General features: G+C 48.1%; 1 protein-coding gene across 1 annotated transcript in view; it reads right to left on the reverse strand.

Moving 5' to 3' along the window:
- LOC136627321 (zinc finger protein 585A-like) overlaps positions 1–12,905 on the reverse strand; it is a 368,397-nt gene that overhangs the window by 4,036 nt on the left and 351,456 nt on the right. The window lies entirely within an intron of this gene.

Genomic DNA, 12,905 nt, shown 5'->3' on the forward strand with positions numbered 1-12,905 from the left:
TGCATTCAATAATGCGATATGCTGTCACATCAGACCGGGGCAGGGAGGCATGTTCTTCCAGGCCAAGGTTTACAGTCACCATGTTTGCCGCTGCTCTCAAAGGTACGGGGACTCCTGCAAGTACTAGTGCTGACAGTCTTACTCACGGTACTGTCGTGTCCTGCTCTCTCATAGGCTGACAGAGTGACCTCCCTCCCCGGCTCCAGCATTCACTGTAGTTTGACTGACCGCACAGGGGGGAAAGAAGTGAGGTCACGTTGTGAGCTGGAGAGAGCGAGCGCACAATGGAGGATAATGGGGCAATGGAACATGGGGTCTGTTTGGGGGACATTGGAGGATGATGGAGCTGATACCTTTTGGTGTTTAAAGTTTATTCTGAGTCCCATAAGACTCTAGTTATACCACTGATTGGGAGCATAGGAGGTCACAATACTAACTGAGGCCACAGAGTGGGGGTCACATTATCGATTGAAGCCTTAGAGCGAGTCACATTACTAATTGAGGCCATGGCAGGGGGCAATATTACATAAAGTAAGACCACAATGGGCATATTATTGGATGTAAAGGGAGGGGGAGGGGCACTGAAATGTCAACTAGTGGTTGCAGCAGCAGCTTAATGGGAAGAGGGAAGAGAAGTAAGTTTGGCTGCAAGAAAACAGGAAGAAAATAATATATTACATAATTTTTAATTTATTCCAGTGGGGGGGGGGGGTGGGTTCTGAGGTTTGCTCTAGGTCCCCCAGGGTTCTTTGTATGCCCCTGCTTCTACTCGCAGCCTATACACTTCATAGTTCCCGGTCATGCAGCAAGCTCTGCTCTGTAGACCTGCTGTCAGGCTGCGATACATCTGTAAACTGTGCCCTTAATGCGCTCGTCTGAAACTGGTCATAAAAGGGAAATACAGTTCCTGGTTCTGTTTACATGTACACAGCTTGGCTCAGTTGCTGTATTTACGTACCAAGCTTGGTTCTGGTATTGTATGTATGTACATCACCAAGCTTGATTTTGTTGTTGTAATTATGTTATGACCTTGGTTCTGGTGCTGTATTTATGGCACCTAGTGGCCAGCTCTGATAGTACACCCTCCTATACCTCATATATATTCTACAGTTCATGCACAGCGATTTTTGCATCAAGTGTTTTGAAAAGAACCACAACCAGCGGAATCTGCTCAGGCCCCCATATTGCTGGCCAATTCAATTTCCTATTTCTAGTTATATGCAGCAGACCCACTAGGACCCCCACTAAGCTGGAAGGCCACATACACGGGCACGATGTTTCTTCTTCACTCGTGACCTGTGCTCCACCCCCATCCTGGATATTTCATTGAGAGCCGGATTGAAGTCCGTCATTGAGACAAAGAAAAACAGCAAACAGAATAAATCATGACCTTTTACATCCCAGAGCATACTCCCAGAACTATTCTCAAGCCCCCGACCCAGCCCATCCGAACTGGAGAGGTCACAGGTTCAGAGTCCACATATGGACAACCCAACATCTCCACCACTAGGAGACCAATCTGTCCTCCCACTATCAACATCAGAAGACTCCTCACTCTGCCTCCGTTACGGCTAGTGATGAGCGAGCATACTCGCTAAGGGCAATTGCTCGAGCGAGCATTGCCCTTAGCGAGTACCTGCCCGTTCGAGAGACTAGGTTCGGGTGCCGGCGGCGAGCAGGGAGCTGCGGGGAGGAACGGAGGGGAGATCTCTCTCTCTCTCCCCCCCCCCCCTGCTCCCCCCTGCTGACTGCCGCAACTCACCGCACCCCCGCGCCGGCACCCGAAATCTTTTCTCTCGAGCGGGGAGATACTCGCTAAGGGCAATGCTCGCTTGAGCAATTGCCCTTAGTGAGTATACTCGCTCATCTCTAGTTACGGCGCTTTTTCTTTGTATTCAACATCTCTTTAAAGCAGAATTACCATCTACACTATGCGATATCAACGGCCAGATACATGATCTAGGACAGCGTACTACGGATCTGAAACACAAGACAGTTGACATAGTAGATGCCCTGGATGAGGAACGAGCTGGGGTGAAGATTACTCTGAGCAGATAGAAGCTTTAGAATTGAAATGTGAGGATCTGGAAGACTGAAGTAGATGGGCCAATATCCGAATCAGAGGTATGCCAGAGGCTATCACTAACATCCATGAAGCTGCAACTAATTTGTTCTCTGCGCTGCTAACACAAGTCTCTTAAGAAAGCTTATGTATCATCCGTATCCACCGTGCCCTGGCCACACTTAAAGGGGTTGTCCCGCGAAAGCAAGTGGGGTTATATACTTCTGTATGGCCATATTAATGCACTTTGTAATATACATTGTGCATTAATTATGAGCCATACAGAAGTTATTCACTTACCTGTTCCGTTGCTAGCGTCCCCGTCTCCATGGTGCCGTCTAATTTCAGCGTCTAATCGCCCGATTAGATGCGCTTGCGCAGTCCGGTCTTCTCTCTTCTAAATGGGGCCGCTCGTGCCGGAGAGCGGCTCCTCGTAGCTCCGCCCCGTCACGTGTGCCGATTCCAGCCAATCAGGAGGCTGGAATCGGCAATGGAGCGCACAGAGCCCGGAGTGAAGATCCCGGCGGCCATCTTACTCAGGTAAGTAAGAAGTCGCAGCAGCGCCGGGATTCGGGTAAGTACTGTACGTTTTTTTTTTTAAACTCCTGCATTGGGTTTGTCTCGCGCCGAACGGGGGGGCTATTAAAAAAAAAAAAAACCATTTCGGCGCCGGACAACCCCTTTAACAACCCAAATCTGCCAAGAAACATTGTCCTCAAACTCCATTATGGCGAGATGAGCGACCAGATACCAGCAGCTGCAAAAAATCTGACCGTGCTCCTGAGGCTTCCGGGGTCTGTCCAGATCTATGCGGATATTGCCCCAATCACTCTGGCTAAAAGAAGAAGTCTGAGTCCTCTCACTCAAGTTTTACAAAGAGCTAATATCCATTATAGATGGAATTTCCCCTTCACATTGAACGTAAAGATCAACCAGCAAATATATCATTTCTGAATCCTGGAAGAAGGAAGATGTACTTTGGTGGAAGAAAGAATTCCCCTCGATTCTCCGAATGTCGTGACACCCAGAGCCCAGCGGCCAACGAGAACCTGGTCAATGACTGTATCTCCACGCCGAGATTGGCCCTTCCAGTGATGTAGAACTCCATTCAACTACGGGACTATACGGTACTCTTCCATATGTAACACAGCATCACCTGGGGTGGGGAATTACAGGGAGGGGGCTGTAATGGTGGACTTTAGTCATCTACAAGTCTTTACAACGCATCTCTCTGACCCCCCCCCAAGCAAAAGAGACATTTCAAGACATTTCTTATCACTGGGGGCCACCCTGGGCGATTAGCTGTTCAAGTGCTATTCTGAAATGTCCCGTGTGCCTGCATTTTTGGGTTGGGTTGCTCTCGGTACCTGCGAGACAAACAGTCTGATCATCAATGAATATGGTTAATGTTTAGAGTATGAGATTTTGATCTGTTTTTTTTCACCCTTTCTTCTCTAGCTAGCTTTAGCTCCAGGACGGATTGGAGCTATTTGTTGCCCTTTCCACCCTGGACCTGGTGGGCGTCTCACATATTATGGGGAACGCGCCCGACGTCTGGACCACTCTGCGTTTACAAGCCCAAGACATTGTTGTTATGTTTCTGTTAGTTGTAAGTTTTCCCAGCTATGTGTTTTTATCTAAGGTAAATAAGGGAGATGGAATAAATCCTCCACAGTGCCACCTATTGAAAGGCAGCATTTCTGACCCCTATCTAAGGTACCTATCTAAGGTAATATCCACATGTAAGCACTATGTCTATCTGCTCCGATATGTAGGATCTTCTAGACAAGCTCCCTGTGGAAGGTCTGTAATTCCTAGATCAGGGCCTTCTAGGCTTCGAACGGGTAGAAACCATGGAGACTCTCATCCAAGAACTGAGATATAATAATAAACAATCAGAAAAATGGTAGTTATCCCATCTCATAAAGTTAAGGGGTTTAATGTGTCTCTAAAAAGACGCAAAGCTCTGGCCCAATATTTGAAATTTAAACCAGACATTATTTGCCTACAGGAGATTCACTTCTTCTCCTCACCACCAAAGTTTTGTCACCCCCAGTACTCTAAAATATATTCCTCAACAGCCCCTAAGAAACACCAGGGGGTTACTATCCTCATTATAACTTTTTCCTCCTGATTGTTACCCATATGGAAGCTGATCCACAGGGCAGATTCCTTATTCTGCAGGGCTCTCTCTATGATAATAAAGTAACGATAGTTAACTCCTACGCTCCTACCACAAATTCACATAAACTCTTTTCCATGGTAGCCAATAAACTCCGAAACATTCCAAATACCCACATTTATTGGATAGGAGATTTCAATATGGTGCGGTCCCTCTCTATAGATTGTTCTTACTCGGGTCTTGATAGACTAAGTCCAGCTCAGCGAGTCTCATTGAGGGCCACACTGGTGGATTTGGCAATAGTGGATGTGTGGAGGGAGAATCATGGAGCAAGAAGGAGTTACACCTCCTTCTCTCTGCCCAAGCCTTACTCACGTGTAAATTAGATCCTCGTATCCCCTTTGATTCTGCCGGCACTGGTTCAGGCCAGAAATATCCCATGTGTCTGGTCGGACCATGATATAGTTATATTGCACTTCCTGGATCAACTTTCACACACTCACACTCTGTAAGATGGAGACTTAATGAACCTCTTTTAAAAAATCCTGTGTCTCATTCCTAAATTAATGACCAACTCAAAACCTACTTAGATACGAATGTCATCCCCAACTCACAACCGGTTCGGGTCTGGTTAGCACATAAAGAATACATGAGGGGACAGATCATTAAAATCGCGTCACACATTAAGCTAGAGAGAGCTGGGAACATAGTAAACCTGGAGCGCGGTTGGGCATCCTGTAGCGAGCGAACCAACAGCTCTCCAGCTTAGCCCTGATTAAAGAAATAAGAGATGTTAAGCTTTAGTTGAATCTCCTCTACACATCCCAGGTTAAGAGGGCCCTCCAGTGGACGAAAGCCTGTTACTACTGACTGGCTAAAAAAAAACCCGATAAGCTATTAGCCACAAAGCTTAGGCAAAGAGACTCACAATTTACTCTATCCGATCCAACAACGGGAACTGCACCTCAAATACCCACAGAATTCCACAGACATTTCGAGATTTCTATAGCTCTGTCTATAAATATAAACCACAGAGGCACCCACTAGCATCACAGTCCTTCTTGGACGAGATCTCCCTACCGCAACTAGACCCAAATCAACAATTGATTTAATCCAAACCATTGGGGTGGAGGAGGTAGAAGAAACCATAAAAAAAACCTAAAGCTAGGCAAAGCCCCAAGGCCTGATGGGCTGACTGCGCTCTATTATAAAAAGTTTGTAGAGTCCCTTATCGACCCCCTGGTTCATCTGTACAATGACCTATTATTAGGAAAACATACCTGAGGAGTTCTTAGATGCTCATATAATAGTAATTCCTAAACCCAATAAGGACCACACCACCCCAAAGAATAACCACCCCATTTCCCTCTGAAACCTGGATTATAAATTTTTACTAGTATTTTTGCCAACTGGATAAATAAATATCTTCCCTCCGTGATCCACAAGGACCATGGTGGGTTTTATACCTGCACGATACCCCTGATAATGTTAGAATAATTCTGAATCTAGTCCACATCGCACAATCCCAGAATTCACCACTGCTTCTTCTAGCACTCGATATAGAATAGGCATTGGATAGCCTGTCATGGGACTATCTATTTACTGATTTAGATAGGATGGGTGTGGGAGGTCACCTGAGGCTCACCTCACACGCATGCTGCATAAGCTGAGGGACAGACCTGCTGCTATTCAGGGAAAATGATTGTGTAGGGTAGCGGTTACGATTAGGCAGGGATCCTTGCTCCAAGAACCCAACAGTCCTTTCTGGGACTACAACTCCTCTCATTGTGTGCATCAGCAGTTTGGCTGGCTGGGAGCCGTTATACTATTACCGTTTACTGTGTATATTTTGGGCTATAAACGTACGCATTTTGACCAAGTGCATTGTACAACATGATGAAGACTAGGGCTGGGGGGCGAGGTCAAGGATGTGGGCGTCCGAATGAGCGTGTGGGCAGAGGCCGAGGTCCTGGGTGGGGTGAAACAGTGCCTGCTGCTGAGGGATTAGTAGAGCGCTGCGTATCTATGCTTCATCTCACATTTTGCAGGTCCACGTGGTAGACCATTATTAACCCCTTGAGTGGCAGGTTTCCTACTACCCTGTCGTGCCCACCAGGGCAGGTTTTTTAAAATGGTCTAATCATTGAATTTCAACTAGTTTTGCAGTTGCGTCTCAAGAGCCATAACTTTTTCATTTTTCCATTGACATGGCCATATGAGGGCTTGTTTTTTTGCGGGACAAGTTGTGATTTTTTAAACAGGGGGAAGGAAAAAAAGAAATGGGGAAAAAAGAAAAAAAGGGGCCATGTCATTAAGGGGTTAAATAATGTATTAACTTCCTTCTCTGGGTCATTACGACGCACACAGATACCACATGTGTGATTGTATTTTTGATTTTTTACAAAGTAAAGGGAGACAAGTGTTTTTTTTTATTTTTTTAATAATTTTTTTACTTTTTTTTTTTTATTATTTTTTAAAAAAAAATTTTTTTTTTGTCCCTTTAGGGGACTTCCACAGGGACCCATCAGGACCCCTGATCACATTCCGGGGGTCCGATGGTGACAGCCCTTTACATGCTGCAGTGACAGCCCTTTACATGCTGCAGTCACATAGACTGCAGCATGTAAAGGGTTAACACAGCAGAGATCGGAGGTTTTCTCTGATCTCTGCTGTAAGAGCTGGTACCTAGGTGTCCTCTGACAGCCAAGCACCAAGCTCTCCCTGCCACAGAGACCATCGGCTTTCTTCTGACAAGCCGATGGTCTCTATGGCAACCTGTAAACAAAGCAGGACATTGCCGACATGTCGGCAATATCTTCTGCTGGTTTTTCAAAGCCCTTGCTTTGTTCTCTGTGTGGGTCTGTGCAGGCAGAGCACACTGTCACAGCTTGTGGCATTGTGCTCTGCAGCTCCCATAGTGATACATAGCCCGGAAATCTTCCGGGCAGTATCGCTATGAGCAGTGGAGCTCGGCCCCGGAAATTTTCCGGGCGTGCCACTCAAGGGGTTAAAAGCACAACAGTGCGATCAGGTCATGACGTAAATAGCGGATAACGCGTCCAGTAATTTATCCAACACCCAGTCTTACACGCAGTCCACTCACGCTAGCCAAGGGACTGGACCTCCAAATCCTCAGGCTGATCCTCCTTCCTCCCAGCCTGGTTACTCCAGGAAAATTAGAGATTCAGAACAAGCATACTCCTAGGAACTGTCCTTGGGTCCCTGCCCTGGGTCGGAAAAATGGTTCATCAGCCACCTGATGAGTTTGTCGTGACCGGTGCCCAAAATTTGGAACTTTCACAGACTCAGGATGATGAGGGTGGGGACTCCCAAGTAGTGTCTCAAGAGCTATTTGTGGATGATGATGATGATGATGATGAGACACAGTTGTCTGTCAGTGAGGTTGTTGTTAGGGCAGCAAGTCTTGTGGATGATGAGGTGACTGACCCCACCTCAGTTGGAAAGCCTACTGAAGACAGCGCTTCAGAGGGGGAGGCAAGTGCAGCACCAAAACAGGTTGGAAGAGGCGGTGGGGTGGCCAGAGGGAGAAGTAGGGACACAGCAAGTAATCCCCCAACTGTTCCCCACAACACCTCCTCGTGGCAAGCTCACGCGCAGAGAGCTAGGTGTTTGAAGGTCTGGAGGTTTTTTTATGAGAGCGCGGACAACCGACGAACAGTGGTGGGCAACCTGTGCTGCACTAAGATCAGCAAAAGAGCCACCACTACCAGCCTGACCACCACCAGCATGCGCAGGCATATAATGGCTAAGCACCCGACGAGGTGGAATGAAGGCCATTCACCGCCTGCGGGTCACACTGCAGGACTCTTCCCCTGTGTAACATCCTGGCACAGAGATGCAATCCCCCACCCAGGACGCAGGCATGAGCGTCTTCACCTCCACGGTCCTCCGCTGCCTCCACCAATGTGTCCCACCACAGCGTTCAGCTGTCCATATGTCCATAACCTAAGCATTAGAGCGCTAGCAGAAATATGCGGTCACCCACCCGTATGCACAATCGCTAAACGTGCATATCTCCAAACTACTGAGCCTGGAGATGCTGCCATATAGGCTGGTAGAAACTGAGGCTTTCCGCAACCTTATGGCGGCGGCCGTCCCTCGCTACTCAGTCCCCAGTCACCACTATTTTTCACGCTGCGCCGTCCCTGCCCTACACCAGCATTTGTCACAAAATATAAAACGTGCCCTCACCAACGCGGTTACTGGGAAGGACCACTTAACCACCAACACATGTGCTGGCGGGCAGGGACATTACATCTCCCTGATGGCACATTGGGTTAACCTGGTGGAGGCTGGGACCGAGTCTGACCCAGGGTCCGCTCACGTGCTACCCACACCGAGGATTGCGGGTCCTACCTCGGCTTATTATGCCACCTCCTCCATACCCCCTCTGCTCCTCCTCCACCTCTCCATCTGTCCCGTCTCTACCATCTGTGAGCACGTTGCCTTTAGTCGGTAGCTTGAGGCACTGCAGCACTGCTGTGGGGAAGTGTAAGCAGGCCGTGCTGAAACTACACAGCTTGGTGACAAGAGGCACACCACCCAAAAACCTCCAACCAGGCATGGTCGTGTGTGATAATGACCGTAACCTGGTGGCGGCTCTGCAGCTTGGCAGACTAACACATGTGCCATGCGGCCCCACGTGTTCAATCTGGTGGTTCAGCGCTTTCTTAAAAACGTGTGCGCACATTGCAGAAAGTCCACCACATATGCTGCCACCCTCAGGACACTGCAACATTGCTTCCAGCTGCCAGTGCATCGACTGTCGGGCGACGGGCCCACGCACTGGAATGCATCATTGCACATGTTGGCCAGGCTTTACGAGCAGTGTAGAGCCATTGTTGAATACCAGCTGCAACATGGCCATCAGAGTGGTAGTCAGCCTCCGCAGTTCTTCACAGAGGAAAAGGGCATGGATGTCTGACATCTGTCAGGTGTTAGGAAACTTTGAGAAATCAACATAAATGGTGATCGATGATGCGGCCATTATCAGCGTAACCATCCCACTGCTTCGCCTGCTGAGAAGGTTGCTGCTAAGCATTAAGACCAACGCTTTATGGATAGAACAGAAGATGGGGGATGGAAATACGTCACTTGATAGCCAGACCACTCTCACATCAGTTTAACAGCACGTATTGAAGGAGGGGGAAGAGACTGCTGCCCACACTGCAGAGGGTACCCATGCTACTTCCTTCACATCTGTTCAGTGTGTATGGGCTGAAGAGGAGGAGGAGAAGGAGACTGAGAGTTATCCTCCTAGTGAAGAAAGCGATGTGTTGCGTACTGGGACTCACATGACATACATGGCTGACTCCATGTTAAGCTGCCTTTTCTGTGACCCTCGCGTTAGATGCATTCTTGCCAACACGGATTACTGTTAACCCTTCTCGACCTATGGTATAAGGAGAACCTTTCCACTCTCATTCCCGAAGAGGAAAGGAGTACGAAAGTGATGCAATACCACAAGGCCCTGGTGGAAAAGCTGATACTAAAGTTCCCATCTGACAACGCTAGCGGTAGAGAACGTAGTTCAGTGGGACAACTAGCAGGGATGATGCAGGGATCAGGCAGCATGTCTAGCGCAGGCAGGGGAACACTCTCCAAGGCCTCTGCCAGTTTTATGGCTCCCCAGCCAGACTTTGTCACCATTCCCCAGTCTAGGCTGAGTAGGAAGGAACACTGTGAAAAGATGGTGTGGGAATACATAGCCGACTTTACCAACGTCCTCTGTGATCCCTCTGTTCTACACAAACTATTGGGTGTCAAAGATTGACACATGGCACAAAATTGCACTGTACGCATTGGAGGTGCTGGCCTGCCCTGCCGCTAGCGTCATATCACAGAGGGTGTGTAGTGCTGCTGGAAGAATTATCACGGATAAGTGTAGCCGCCTGTCAACTGACAGCACCGACAGGCCTACACTCATTAAGATGAACAAAGTCTGCATTGCCCCTGACCTTTCTTCTCTACCGGTGGAAAGCAGCATAACATAAAGTATCTTTAAGCTGGAACTGGAGAACCATGCACCCCCTATCACACCAAAAAAGGGTAGAAGTAGCTTGGACTATCCTTCTCTGATCTTCCTCCTCCTCCTCCTAAACCAGCATGTCAGCATGCTCTGTAAAAACTAATTTTTTACGGAGGGCTGCCTACAGGCTCTGTTAGCAAATTAAGCAAGTACGAGCTCTATGTTAAAAAAAAAAATTCTGGCGTTCACCTGCACTCTGGGTAAACAAATTTTTCAGAGGTACACCTATACTTTTGGTACACAATTTTTTCTGGAGTTTGCCTATACTCTTGGTACACAGATGTTTCAGGGGTTCGCCTTTACTCTTGGTAAACAAATGTTTCAGGGGTTCACCAATAGTCTTGGTACACATGTTTCAGGGGTTCGCCTATACTCTTGGTACACAAATGTTTCAGGGGTTCGCCTATAGCCTTGGTACACGTTTCAGGGGTTCACTTATACTTTTGGTACACAAATTTTTCACCTATACTCTTGGTAAAGTAATTGTTTCTGGGGTTCGCCTATACTCTTGGTATACAAATGTTTCAGGGGTTCGCCTATACGCTTGGTCAACAAATGGTTCAGGGGTTTGCCTATAGTCTTGGAACTCATGTTTCAGGGGTTCGCCTATAGTCTTGGTACACGTTTCAGAGGTTTTCCCATAGTCTTGGTCCACAAATCTTTCAGGAGTTCACCTATACTCTTGGTCAACAAATGTTTCAGGCGTTCACCTATACTCCAGGTAAACAATTACGCTGCACTCTCGCTCCACAAATCTTTCAGCTTCTCACCTGCAATCTTTTTAAAATGGGTTGTTTACTTCTATGTAGAAGTACTGGCCTCTGAGTCCCCACTATGCTGGCATTTGTGGCTAATGAAATGCTGCGACGGAGGTGGCATGGGATGGCACTTACAATTATACATTAATTTGTCTGCGATTTGTCTGCTATAAAGCACAACTTTAAAATGGTCACATGGCGTACGGAAACGTATCCCAGCGCGGTAACCATCTTTGGCCACTAATTTCTTCACGGTTCATGCTGTCCTTCCCCGGGGCACTGGTTAACAAGCCCCTCGGGGAGATATATATTTTTTTCTATTTGCACGCTCCCTCAAGCGGCAGAAGCGTCGTTGTGTGCCCGGACGCTTGGAGGGGTTGCCCGGGTAAGACTGCCACCTGCCAGCTACCGCGGGCGGATAGGCAGAGTGGGGACTCAGGGACTCCGTGGCTCTGTCCCAAAAGAGAAACCGCAGAGGGGCGGCTGCGGTGCATTGACTCCAGTGTGCGCATCCAGACTCCTTCTTGGCGCTTTGAGAAAATAGGTCAAATACCACCAACTCTCCGCCAGTACGCCTGGACAAAGGTGGGTTGACCTGAATCCCTGGGATGAGAGGAAAGGGCCGCTCCGTGCGGGGGCGGCGTCGGACCGTCCTACGGTGTCGTGGAGCTCTTGTCGGTGAAGTAGGCGAATGGGTGCACCTTACTCTGTCTGGGATAGGGACAGCTGGATGCAGTGCTGGGAAACATTTTCAGTACGTTGTGGATGCAGGCACGTGCCTGCGTCCTGGTGGGGAGTGGACAGCAATGCCAGCATGTAACAAAGGAGAAGAGGCAGTGGTGTCACCCGCAGGCGGTGATTGGCCTTCGTTGCACCTAGTGTGGTGCTTAGTTAAGGCGTGCCAGCATGTGTGCCTTGCTGATTATAGTCTGTCCCATCTAAATTGTTAGGGGGGTGATCACTAGGCTCTTGCCAACAATTTGGCTTAATAGTGAGACCTCAGATGCATCCATGCATGCTGCTTCTGTTGCTCCCTATGCGTTTCTGTGGTGTTTCCATCACTTTCTGATGTTTTCAGGTGATTCACACAACCTCCCCCATGAGGAGCATGGGTCACCTTCAAAAATGCTCGAGAGTCCCATTGACTTCAATGTGGTTCGTTATTTGAAACGAGCTCTTGAGCATTACGAAAAAGTTTGACTCGAGTAACGAGCACCCAAGCATTTCGGTGCTTGCTCATCTCTAATCATAACACCACATCATACTTCATTCCATACACCTCCTAAATACCATACCAATATCCTACCAAGCATTATTATTACCAGTGCCACACTTTTTACATCCTTACTTTCACAAAATTCTTTTTTTCTTTCCATACCCTCACCATCCCATTCTCAGGTCCTGACCTTAGTATCTAACAGTCCCTCTCCGTTCTCCTTTCCCATTATCCAGCACCCTCGTCTGACACATCCTTATAGGTCTTCATAGCAGCACAATGAAGGCATGCTGAAATCTGTAGACACAACATCTTACCGGTGATGCCGGATCCCTCCTCCTCCGGGCCTGCAAGCACTGAATGCAGAGTGGAGGATGAGCTGGTGGGGATAGTTTGTGGTTCGGGGGCAGCATGGGCCACGGCACCTCTCCAGCCCTGCTACTGTAGCAGTAGGGCTGTGGAGCAGAGATCTTCTGCAGCCACATTCTCTAGCTACCGCTTGATACAGCAGCCGTCCGCCGTGCAGTCGCTGACTAGCATCACTGTATGACCGGAATGCTTACATGTCAGCTATTAGTAAATGTGTATTGCTGATATGTAGGCCTTCTGATTATACACTGACTTTACTCAACAACCGTGAAGCGAGTGGCTCTACTAATACAACTAGCACAGTTTTCTGCCTGCCCAGCACCTTCCTC

Source organism: Eleutherodactylus coqui, chromosome 5 (genome assembly GCF_035609145.1).
Source record: "Eleutherodactylus coqui strain aEleCoq1 chromosome 5, aEleCoq1.hap1, whole genome shotgun sequence".
NCBI classification, from domain to species: Eukaryota; Metazoa; Chordata; class Amphibia; order Anura; family Eleutherodactylidae; genus Eleutherodactylus; species Eleutherodactylus coqui.